Genomic DNA, 8,735 nt, shown 5'->3' with positions numbered 1-8,735 from the left:
ACAGCAGAGAATGGAGCTGCTGTCCCTGTATGTAGGGGCAGGAGGAGGAGGAGGGGAAGAGCCATCATCTGCCTGCGGGAGTGGGACCTCTGCACGGGATGGAGGCAGGGATGGGCTTGCAGGAGAAGCTCACAAATGGCATTTGCATGTGGCACATCTGATGATTTGTCCCCGGAGTGCTGGGCAGCACCTGGCACTGGGTGCTCTGCAGTGCACGGGGCTCTTGCAGAGCTCGCCTATGCAGGATGAGGCTCCGGCGTTTTGCCTGCTCTCCCAGTGCCAAAAATTGGTGCCATTTTGCTGGTGGGTGAATGAGGTTTGTTTCAATGCACTGTGATCAGAGCCTGCTTTGTGGATCAGATGGATTGCTGCAGACAAGGAGCATCCAGAAACCCGCTGCTGTCCTTGCCCTCCACTAGCAAGATGCCCCATAAAGCCTGCAGGACAGCAAACTATAGATGATGCTCCAACTTTCCTACACCAGCTTATTTTCAGCAGTGAGGAATGCTCTAGAGGAAGCAATTTTATTTTCCCCTCCTGTGCTGAACTTCCTAGGATGCAGCCTTTGATCCAGACTCCTGATGTTATCAAGGAGGAAGCTGCTGCTCTTTGAAGTGAGCTTCACGTTGTGCTTTAAACTTCTGGGGGCTGGGAGCCTCCAGCACCAGGGACATCTTTTGTACAGATCCACTGGGTCTGAGGGCTGGGAGCTCACACAGTACAGATCTCCTTAATGGCTTGCACTGTGCTCCAGGAGGTTTTCTGCTTTCGAGGAGCCCAGCATGTTAGTGCTCTGCTGCTGGTGGTGGCTGTGCCTTTCAGCATCTGCTGGAAGCCAGGGTGGTAGAATCGGGTCACATCCTGAGTCCTGCATACAGGGTTTTGCTTGTCTGGGTCATCAGAAAACATTGTGCTTTGCATCTGTAGTGGCAATGCTAAGTCACAGCCTGAAACTGAGGTGGAGCACCTGGTGGGAAGCTCAGGTGCATGCAATGTACCTGAGTGACAAGAAGGGCTGGAGCCAGGATCCACCCCTTTCCAGCCCTCATTTAAGGGTTGGCAGTGGAAGCAAGGGTGTCTCTTGTTGGAGATCCCTGCCTATCTGAGCTGCTGTTCTTTCATTTCTGCCTCTGTGGCTGCTGTATTTGGGTTCCTTCTCATTTGCTGTAGCCAAAGACTTTGTTACCCTGCTTTTATCATCCCGTTACAGCATCTCTGGTGCTGAGTTCACCCCCAAAATGCCCATGTTCATGCAACAGATCAGGCTGGGAGCAGAAAACAGGCAAGAAATAGGAGTGGTTTTATCCTGTTTCTGGATCCTGGAGGGATCAATGCACGTGGGGAGGCTTGGGGTGGACCTGGGTGGCAGAGATGGGTTCATTAAGGAGCCCTGACACAGCAAAGGACGCAGTGCTAATGAGCTGCACAGGGAGCTGTGTCAAGCATGACTCTTGCCATGTGTTAAGCTGTGCTCAGAGTGTGATAGTGCTTTCAGGATGACTGCCCCTGCCAGCTCAGGGCAGGCAGTGTTGCATGTCCCCACACAACCTGAGCACAGCTGCAGGAGTGCAGCGGGGAGAGCTATGGAGGAGGATGCAGGCAGGTGGCTCCACCAAAAACCCTACCATGGCTTTCTGCAGCAGCTTCTGTAGTGGAGCTTCTCTCAAATAACTCATAGGGTCTTTGTACCGTGACAGCCTGCAGGTGGTAGGATGTTGTCGCTGTGGTGGTGAATAGAGCCCACCTCCAGCATCCCCCGTGTAAGCATTCCCCCTGACCCTAAGTACTGCCTTCTCCCACAGAGCCAGCATGTGGGCTGCCTGCTGAGCACCACAGGACGAGCACAGCTGCCACAAGGAAAGGATTCACCCCAGGGCATCAGGAATGGCCTCTCCGTTGCCCAGGAGCTGCCAAACAGAGCTGCAAGCAGCTGGAGCGTGCAGGGAACCCATGTAGGATAGAGCCATCTGTGGGTGCCAGGTGGGTGACAGTGACACAGCCACTGCCTGTGGGCAGGAGGTGCAGAATGTGTGGCAGAGCACGTTTCTGGGCTTGAGGAGTGCAGCTCCTTGAGTGTGTGCATCAGGTGCAGCACAGTCCCTCCATCCCAATCCTCTCAGATGGACCACAGACCCTAAACGCCTTCAGATGGAAAATAGGCCCTTAGTGCTCTAAGAAACTTCCTCTCTTTCCTCCGCTTCGTCTTCCCTTCCACAAACTCTTAAGCTTACCCAAAAAACAGCCATCTTTTGCTTCTATATGCTGATTTCAGCACAGGGAAGCTGCAGCTTTGCCAGTGGCGCGGAATCTCTGTTGAGCTCTAAGTGAAAGCAAATGGTTTAAAAGGAAATCAAGTTTACAGCTCTATAAAATGAAAAAGAGAAGAAAAAAAAAGAAAAAAAAAAAGCATTTTATTGCTTCACCTGTCATTCCATTGAGGCAGGAAAGTAAAGGAATGCTTTGCATTTGTCTCTCCTCTCCGAAGGCAAAGGGGAGCAAGCCCACCAAAGGTGGCAATGTGAATCACACTGCTGGGAGGTGGTGGTGCTCTTCCTGGGGTTGAGGGATCAGTGGTGACCCATGGGGAGTGTGGTGAACGTGTCACTCCCATTGCAACCCTGTTGGTGGCCCCAGCATAGCACCAGGGATGCTCTTGCACGGAGCTGATGTTTGCTGTCAAAGGAGCTGTGCCTCTTCCAGCACTGCTGGAGCTACAGAGTGAATGCATGGAGCATTTCGGAGGAGGAGGAGCCCTACCCTGGCCCCAGCCCTCCCAGCTGTGTCAATAGTGGAGGAAGAAACAAAAGTGCTCTTTCTTGCTCTGTTGTTTTTGCAGAGGGGGACATGCTGGTGGCTGTCATTGCATGGTGGCACACTGCACAGGATGGGCAAATTGGAGGCTGCGTGCAGCCTTTGGGAAGCATCTGCCAGCAGGGTGCTGGGAGGGATCTCCTAGAAGTCTGCTGAGATGGATATATTGATGTTTCCTTTCGCCCGTGGCTCTGCTTGGCAGGGAGCAGGTCACCAAAGGAAGGACCCTTGCCATTTCTCCATGGCTCAGCCCTTTGCTCCCAGCAGCACACTGGGATTTGCTGGGCCATCTCATACCCAGCTGCAGCAAATCCCTCAGTGCATTGCAGGACCCGGCTGGCCCTGCACACCTGCACTCCCAATGATGTTTGAATGGACTTTAAGTTTGCACACAAACCCTTCCAGAGAAGACCCAAATGGGAGAAGATGCTTGATCACCTTGTTGGTCTCCTGTGATGGCATAACTGTGTCAGCAGACAAGGGAAGAGCTGCTAATGTCACCTAGTTGGACTTCAGCGAAGCCTTTGACACAGTCCCCTGTAACATCCTTCTCTCCAAATTGGAAGGATATGGATTTGATGGGTGGAACTGTTCTGATGAGTTGTAAGATGGTACCCAGAGAGTGGTTGTCAGTGGCTCAGTGTCTGGATGGAGATGGGGGACAGCACTGGGATCGTTGCTCTTTAATGCCTTCATCAATAACATCAGCAGTGGGATCAGTGCACCCTCAGCAAGTTTGAGAGCGGCCTTCCCATGCCTAAAGCAGAGCTGAAGGAGGAAAGGGGGCAAACTCTTCTCCAGGGTGGGTTGGAACAGGACCAGGGGAAATTGTGCCACGCTAAAAGAGGGGCATGCAGAATGAGAATAAGGAATGGTGCTTCAAGGATGGTGCTTGCAGCCCTGAAGCCGTGCTGGCTGTGCATGCTGTCAGTGGGCTCCATGCAGAGGACATATGGACGTAATGAGGAGATACAGCAGAGCTGACAGGAGCAGCTCTGATCCACACCTTTCCTTGAAAAGCAGCAGGTTGATGTGCAGTGTTCATGGGGGCATCGTGATAGGGATCAGCTGCTCTCCTCCGCTGCTGTTGGTTCCCATGCATTTTAATCTCAAGGATGATGGGGAGAAATCATTTCTTCTCAGGTAGGAGAAGGAGAGTCCTGGGGAGAGGCATTAATTGCTCGAAGGAAGCATCGTCCATCAGCACCTGGCTTTGCAGTTGGGTTTGGCTGCACTTTGGCAGCCTGAGCCAAGCCGAGGAAAACAACACAGCATGCTGCAATTAAACATCCTTCTCATTGCAGTGCTACACGCAGCTCTTCCTCTGCTTTCTAAGTTTGGTGGTATAATTACAGCAGCAGGGCAGAGGTAGCATCTCTGGCCATGCCAAGCCCTGCCTTCCAGGGATTTTTGGATCCAATCACCTACAGGCTGGGCTGGGAGCTGGCAGCAGATAAAAGGGCCAAGCAGCCCCAGCTCTCCTTGCTTTGGTCATGGTGAGGAAGCACAGGCAGAGCCCTCTGTGTCCCTTGCACTGCGGCTCTGGGTGTTTCAGGGGTAGGCAGAGCATTTTGCTGCCCATGTAACAGGTTTGTGAGAAACAGATTTAAAAAAAACAACCAACCAACCACAAAGCACAAGTCTGCTCCAGTCGGATGCTGCAAGTCCCAGTTTAGAAACCCACGGGGAGGACAATTAAAGGGCATCCAGCAGGAGGAGCCTGGGTGTCAGGACACGAGGACGAGGGAGTTGTCTTCTCACTGTGCCTCTGCCTCCTCTCCTTGGTTCTAGTTTGGAGAATCACGACCCCATGAGCCCGTTTCCATCCTGCTGATCCCCACCTTGTTATTGTGGGGTTGCTCACACGGGTGGTTTGTGGTGGTGAGGGTGTGTGCATTGTCCCACTCTGCAGCACCTCTGTGCATGCCAGGATGTTCTGACAAGGCTGTGCGCCCAGTTCTCAGCCTGCCCAGGGGTGGGCAGCACTGCAAAGGGTGTCCCACCTCCGCTTCTACTTAAGACACAAACAGAACTGACAGGCAGTTTTCTCTTTGGTTGCACCTCTGTGTCGTTTCCATGAGCCAGCCACAGCATCCTTGCATGTACATCCTTCTGGAGCTCCCACCGTGGGGACACCTGGGCCCATGGAAAAGCCCTTTTGGGGTGCAGGGTGGCAGATAGCATTGCCTGGCAGTGCAACACCCAGGGGCAATGGGCAGCAGGTCACAGGCAGACATACAGATCGACACATAGATGTGCACAGAGTGGGACGCACAGGTGGAAACATGGATGCGCAGACAGATGGATGCACAGGCAGACACACAGATGTGCAGGCTGATGCACAGGTGGACATATGGATACAGAGATGGATGCACAGACAGATGCACAGATGGGTGTGCAGATGGACAGACAGATGGGCGCACAGAGATGCACAGATGGATGCACAGACTGACACAGATGCACAAATGGACACAGAGACAGATGCACAGGCAGGCACAGATGCGTAGGCAGACATGCAGACGAACACACAGATGATAGATAGATGCATAGACGTGCAGATGGACGCACAGATGGATGCACAGACTGACAGACAGAGATGCACAGATGATGCTTGGGCGCACAGATGGATACCTGGATGGACACATGGGCACACAGGTGGACACACAGTCACGCAGATGGACGTATGGATGGACACACAGGCACACAGGTGGACACACAGGCGGATATTTAATTCCTTTTCCTTCTTTGGACTTGTAGTTTTTTGGGGGGGAGTTGATGAATCCTGTGGCAAATACTGCTCCCCATGTCAGGAGGGCACTGAACGCAGGCTGTGGGAACGCAGCCGGGGTGCTGAGCCTTTCCCAGCACACAAGCAGGTTTGTGTGAGTTCACAAAGGCAGGAAGCACCGGGGTAAAGCGACCTCCCCCTGCTCCAACACCCCTCTCCCTAAACCCAATAGCCATAATGAACTGAACAGCAGTGCAAAAATTCAGAGTCGCAACGTTCTGTTGGAAAAATAGAGCAAAAGGAGCCGAGCGGGCTGTGGGTGCATGCAGGGATGTGCTCCCCGTGCTGATTCCCCATTGCTGAGGGTGGATTGAGCCTCCAGGTGAAGGAAAAAACGCAGCTGGGGTGTGAATTCAGCATAAAACTATGCTGGGTTTGGTAATCCCCCGTTAGCACCGCAGCGCAGGGAAATGAATGGCTTCCGGCGGTATCGCGTTGGGTATTGTGTGGGATGGAGGGGACGTGGGGATGAGCACCCCCTGGGCACAGCCCCTGCTCTTGGGGGAGGAGGAAAGGCCCAGAGAAAGGCTTTGTCCATCGGTCAGAAGTGAGAAGTTTCATTTTTTTAGTTGCATTTTTTTTTTTTAATGATGAAAAATTGTCGCTGCTCGGAGGAATTCCGTTTTCCAGCCAGGGTATAAAAATACACATTTTTTCCTTCAGGCAGGCTCCCAGAGGGTTGGGTCTTGGTGTTCTTTTTCTGTAATCCTTCTGCGGTTCAGATGAGGAAAGCGTTGGGAAGCCTGGAGCACCGTCCCCAATACCACAGAACGCCCCATTTCTCCCAGATTCCCCCAGTTCTGCCCTCTGATGCTCAGAGCCATCCACACCTGCATCCCAGCCCCTCTGCAGACACTGTGTGTGTTAGCAAAGTCCATGTGAGCCACCGTGCTTTGGTTCCAGCCTCATTTTGGACTAATCTCTGTGCTTTTCAGTCACCCTTTGCTCACAGCATCACCTTACCACGCAATCCAGCCCTGGGAATGCAGCTGTGCTTTCCCTGCAGGAAGGGCAGCAGCATCCTCTCCTTGGATCACCCTTCCTGTGTCGGCGTCCTTTGTGCATCCTCCTGCTCACCCTCATAACGATGCCCCAAAGCTGTCAGGAAATCCCCCATCTTGTGAGCACATGTGGAGGAAGGATGCGTAGTGCTGCTGCACCCGGCTGCTTCTTCACCTCCAGCAAAATGCAGATGCCTTTCTTCAGCCCTGTGCAATAGCCTGTGCTCATTTTTTGTGTATGTGCACATGCAGGGTTTGTTCTCTGCAGCCACAAGTGAGTTTGACCCCATCTTTGGGCGGTTTTGGTGCAGGATGCTCAAACTTTCCCCAGTTTCATTTCACTGCTGATGCAGGGATAGCATCAGGTCCGCAGCCATGAGCTGTGAGCATCCATCCCTTGGTCTCAACGCCTGCAAAAAGGGAGAGGAACCCCATGAAGCTCCTTTGCAGAGCACATCTGCCCCATCCCTGCAAGCATCCCACAGGGCTCTGATGCCAGCCTCCAAAGCTTGGGGCAGGATAAGCCCATCACATCCCAGCACATTCTGCATGCAGCTGCTCCCATCACCCACACCAGGCAGCCAATTGAGGCGTACCATGAATGTGCCTCTGTTCTTCAGCCTTTTTTACAGCTCCGCGTGGATTTTCTGGGCTCCACACCTTTTTTGCTCCTTGGGAGAACAGAAGGCAGCTCTCAGCCTCGGCAGCTGCCGCAACTCACTGGGGACTTTAGGGGTGCTGCCCCAAAATGCAGTGCTTACATGGACACCAATGCTTCAAGGCACGCTGGAGGCTCAGCACAGCAAAGGTCACATCATGCCACGGTGCACTGTGAGCCCAGCAGAGAGCTGGCAGCTCGTGCCATTGGCACTGTCATCTCTGTGCCAAGCTGCAGAACTCAGTGTCAGCACATCTCCCTCAGTTCTTGGTCCAGGCTCCATCCTTTGGTGCTTGTTTTGCTGTTTGCTGCAGAACCCCAGATGCAAGAGGGAAGAAAATCCTGCCACAATTCCATGCAAGATGCTGGAGGGGGTGGGAAGCTGCTCTTTGAGCAACAGCTCAGAGGAACCCAGAATGGGTTTGCTCCGTCAGCAGGGATGGAATCGCCATGGGGATGGATAGGGATAGGGATGGAGAAGGGTTTTGTCTTGGTGCCCACATGCAGGTCTGTGAGCACAGGTATGGTGAGGTGCACACCTGGATCTGTCCCCAACCTTTGCATTTAGCTCAGCATCCTGTTTTGCTTTCTACCAGCCACAAAGAAAACCAGCAGGACTTCTGCACGGGGACAGTGTGGGGTTAAAGGCAGCCTCACCACGGACCACGTCTGGGGCTCTGTTTCAGCTGCAGGGTGTTTTCCAGCACCACTCCCCCTGTGTCCTGGGTGTAACCGGATCCGTCCCCCGCCAAGCAAGCATTTGTGTTCAGAGCATTTTCAGAATGTTTTGCATTTGGGAGACACACGAGGAATGTCTGCTGGGGTGTGCGTGCAGCCTGTGAGCCCTGCTGCAGCTCTTGGCCACTTCTGTTTGCAGCAAAACGTCATTTTGGGGGGCAAATCTCATCTCTGTGGGGAATGGATGCTGCTATAGAACTGCCATCTTCACAGCCAACAGCATTGGTGTCCCATGGAGCATCTCTTAGAGGGGCTGGTGCATGGAAATGGCACCGAAATAGCACTGAAATGACACTGAAATGGCACTGAAATGGCACTGAAATGGCACTGAAATGGAACTGAAATGCATCGAAACAGAATTGAATTGCACTGAAATAGCACTGAACTTGCATCAAAACAGCACTGAAATGACACACTGGAACTGTACCAAAGTGGCATCAAAATTGCACTGAAATGCACTGAAACGAGATTGGAATAGACCAAAATTGTACTGAAATGGCACCAAAATGGTACCAAAATTGCACCGAAATGGCACTGAAATAGCATTGAAATTGCACTGAAATGGCATCAAAAATGGTACCAAAATTGCACCGAAATGGCACTGAAATAGCATTGAAATTGCACTGAAATGGCATCAAATGGTACCAAAATTGCACCGAAATGGCACTGAAATAGCATTGAAATAGCATTGAAATTGCACTGAAATGGCACCAAAATGGCACCAAAATTGCACCGAAGT

Source organism: Tympanuchus pallidicinctus, unplaced genomic scaffold, assembly GCF_026119805.1.
Source record: "Tympanuchus pallidicinctus isolate F22 unplaced genomic scaffold, pur_lepc_1.0 scaffold22, whole genome shotgun sequence".
NCBI lineage: Eukaryota > Metazoa > Chordata > Aves > Galliformes > Phasianidae > Tympanuchus > Tympanuchus pallidicinctus.
This window is presented reverse-complemented; position numbering follows the sequence as displayed.